This window comes from Neophocaena asiaeorientalis, unplaced genomic scaffold (genome assembly GCF_003031525.2).
Source record: "Neophocaena asiaeorientalis asiaeorientalis breed wild unplaced genomic scaffold, Neophocaena_asiaeorientalis_V1.1 scaffold92, whole genome shotgun sequence".
Taxonomy (NCBI): domain Eukaryota; kingdom Metazoa; phylum Chordata; class Mammalia; order Artiodactyla; family Phocoenidae; genus Neophocaena; species Neophocaena asiaeorientalis.
This window is the reverse complement of record NW_020174057.1, coordinates 7,226,083-7,229,607: the sequence shown is the minus strand read 5'-3', so window position 1 is coordinate 7,229,607 and position 3,525 is coordinate 7,226,083. Positions and strand designations below refer to the sequence as shown.

General features: G+C 39.0%; 1 non-coding gene across 1 annotated transcript; it reads right to left on the bottom strand.

The window, feature by feature from the left end:
• Nucleotides 1-254: 254 nt before the first annotated feature.
• Nucleotides 255-361, bottom strand: LOC112405852 (U6 spliceosomal RNA). Its single transcript, XR_003004436.1, has one exon. It is a non-coding gene; the product is annotated as a U6 spliceosomal RNA (small nuclear RNA).
• Between the last annotated feature and the right edge of the window lie 3,164 nt (nucleotides 362-3,525).

Sequence of the window (3,525 nt, the reverse complement as noted above, 5' to 3'; positions counted from 1 at the left end):
TGGCTGCTTCCCACTAGCTATCTATTTTACATTTGGTAGTGTATATATGTCCATGCCACTCTCTCACTTCGTCCCAGTTTACCCTTCCCCCTCCCCGTGTCCTCAAGTCCATTCTCTACATCTGCGTCTTTATTCCTGTCCTGCCCCTAGGTTCTTCAGAACCTTTTTTTTTTTTTTAGATTCCATATATATATATGTGTTAGCATACGGTATTTATTTTTCTCTTTCTGATTTACTTCACTCTGTTTGACAGTAAAAATATGGAACGCTTCACAAATTTGCGAGTCATCCTTGCGCAGGGGCCAGGCTAATCTTCTCTGTATCGTTCCAATTTTAGTATATGTGCTGCCAAAGCGAGCACTTAGCTTCCATTTTAATTAGCAAAATATCAAGAATATTGCTGAAGCAAGGGGCTGTAGGAAAATAAGAACAGAACCAATAGGTCTTAGCTCAGCCTCCAAGACTCCCCAAAATCCTCAAAATGGTGTCACAGCTGCCTGTGATACAGTTAGTGCAAGGTAAACACTGGTATTTTTTGCAGAGCAAATTCAAGGTGTAGTAAAGTTATAAGCAGCTTCTGAGATGCAAAATAGGGTAACGGGCCAAGACAACAGCCTTGCCAGACATATCATTGCATAGAGAGAAGGTTTTCCAGATCACTTTAATACTTCCTTTAGGATACCAAGAACTTAGATTATAGAGTTCTGCCATGGTGTGGAAAGGATGCCTATCCTCTCACAGCTAAGCCATCACTATGGCAGACAGAGGATGTGTCTTAAAGGAAGTGGAAGAAAGTCTGTCCTTTTATGGACATAAGATGGTGAAAAAGAGAGAGAAGAAAAAAGACAAGTCAACACATGCCTTCAAATTTTTTCCATCTTGGCTTCCACCATGAAAGGAGGTAATATGTCACACATGCAGTACCAATGAGATCCACTACCCCCAATTTAGAATCTGAAATGGGACCACTTAGTAGAGTATCCAATCTAAGGCACAGCCACTCAAAGAAACCTTAGCAGTGTGGTTAGGTAAAGAAGCCTCGATATTTCGCATTCCCAAGCCACCTGCATTTCCCCATTGCTTGGATTCAAAGTGAAATCCAACAGGCCAACCATGGAGCCCACCACAGAAAAGCATAAGGACTCCACAGCTGAAGAGGACCCCAAGAACAGAAGGCCAGATGGAGGAACTGCTAGAGACTTGGTGGCTGACACAAAGCAGCCAAAGTCCACACTGGTAGAATTTCCTGAGCCAAGAGAACAACCCACAGCTTCATATTCTGCAGATCTCCGCTCTGAAAGCTGGGAGAGAATTCAGTAATCAATGGCCATAACCTTGGAGCTCAGAAGACATCACACCTTAAAGAATCCCAAATCTTCTCCTTTGCCTCGGGGCTACACAAGTTTGAGCAATACTCACCTTTCCACTCACACCAACTCAATGTTAGAAATGGGGCAGGAGGAAATAGAAACTCTCCAAGACTCAATATTTCTCTTCATGTGAGAGACTGAGAATGACCTAAAGGGGTTATTTAAATTGTCAGATTGAACTAATTTTAAAACATACTGGAAATTTAATTAAGTTTTCCCACAAACCAGCATGTGGGAGCTCAGGAAGGGGACAGGCAATAGACAAAATAAAGGAGCTATGTTTCTCTGCACATCTGAATTGACATGTGAGTTAAGTCCTGAACCCTGCCACACAAGTCACACATTTCATCTGACCTCTCTCTCTGATTACCTGTGGGACCCATGTCCTAGGGTTGGAGAAAGAGCTGGTGCAAGAGACTTGGGTCCAAAACACACAGAACTGACATAATTCTTTCTCAGGGTAGTCAATCACTGTACTCAGAATTAAATTAGGAAGTTCCTTCTGAATGGATAAGGCAGGAACTACTTTCTGAGACCTAGGTGTTTAATGGGTGTTGAAATTTTTTCCAGGGATCAGAAAGTCAGAACATGGCCAAGGCAAGACACATCATCAAAGAGACAGTGTCCTCTAGAATATAATAGATTCAGACATTTTATGAGGAAAATATAATAGATTTCAGACATGTTTATGAGGAAAAAAAGATGGGAATCATCAAAACTCCCATAACAAGTACCTCTTTTTATAAACTTGCACCTCAAATTAATTTAGTTTCTTAGTTTCAAAAAATCACAAATGAGTTCAAGTTGGAGACAAAAAATAGGCTCTTAAATATCAAACCTTGTTTTTCTTCTTGAGAAACTCAAATATAATAATGAACAGGGATCAGTGACGTAGGTGTAATTTTAGGAAATCTCCTGACTTTATAAAAGTCCAAATATTAAGATAAAATAAGATGAAAGTACTTATTTTTAAGCAAATATGAAAATAATATAAAACAAAGATTTCCTAAACTAAGAGATTCTTCCTCTGAAGAGGAAGAAGAAAAAATTTAAAAAACAGATTCATTGAAAACATTTAAAAATATTTATTTCCTTTTATACTGTTTCTAAATTTGTTTAAAATATACTTGTGCTAAAATAACTGAAAATTAGCTTGCTGACAAAAAATTCAGCTTAGAAAGAAAAGGAAACAGAGGCTTAACCATTGTTCCTTTACAATTTCTGCCTAGTTTAAAAAATAAAAATTTAAAAAAAGTCTGTCTTCATTGTTCTTCTAACATCTTTTCATAACCAGCTTTAATGTGATATTCTATTACATCTTCTTAAATGAAATAATATATCTTTTATTCCACAAATCCATCAGGTATAACATGTAGTTTATACTTTAAACTTTTCCTTTGTAAAGATACCCAGAGATTTCCTGAGAACCCCATGGAGAGTGAGAGAGCACGATTTGTTGTTAAGAAAGCCACTTGAAAGACCTTCCAGGTGAAGTTTTTAAAACACCCTCTCACCCAGCAAAACTTTCCATATTGTTAAATCTTATAACCTCTGGTAACCTGTAATATTGGGAGGTGAGGAGGTGACTGATGGCTCACACTTTCCCAAAAGAGGCCCCTGCTCCTACTTGCCTGTAATCACGTTTTAATATTGAACTTAATTTCTTGCTCACAAATTACAAGCCTGTAACAATTACCTCAAGAGTGGCACCAGGAAACAAGAGTGCATTATTACTGCACAATCATCCCTTAATATTTCCAATTTACTCCTTTCATTCCGGGCCTTTGCAAAAGGCCTCATTTATTCTTAAATTCCAGGAACACGGGAGCTAAGGAAAGCTTTGTTGTGTGGCAGAGAGCTCCAGATCTTGCATTCATGAGGAAGGGGAAATCAAATGGGGCCATCCGTTAACAGCTCAGTCCAGAACCCTTATGGAAACCCCGCCTCTTCAAATGACCGATGGGCCTGGGCCTCTTAGACTGCAGGCTGTTTGCATTCAGTCAACACTTCAATTTTATAGGCCTGTGGAGCCAAAGATTACAAGACTTTTGAACTTCAGGCTGCCTCTGTCTGGCTACACCCTCTGTTTCTGGAGCCCAAATCTTTTTTAACAGCTCTACAAAAACAAGCAATTAGGCTAAGTTCTGTTAATCTT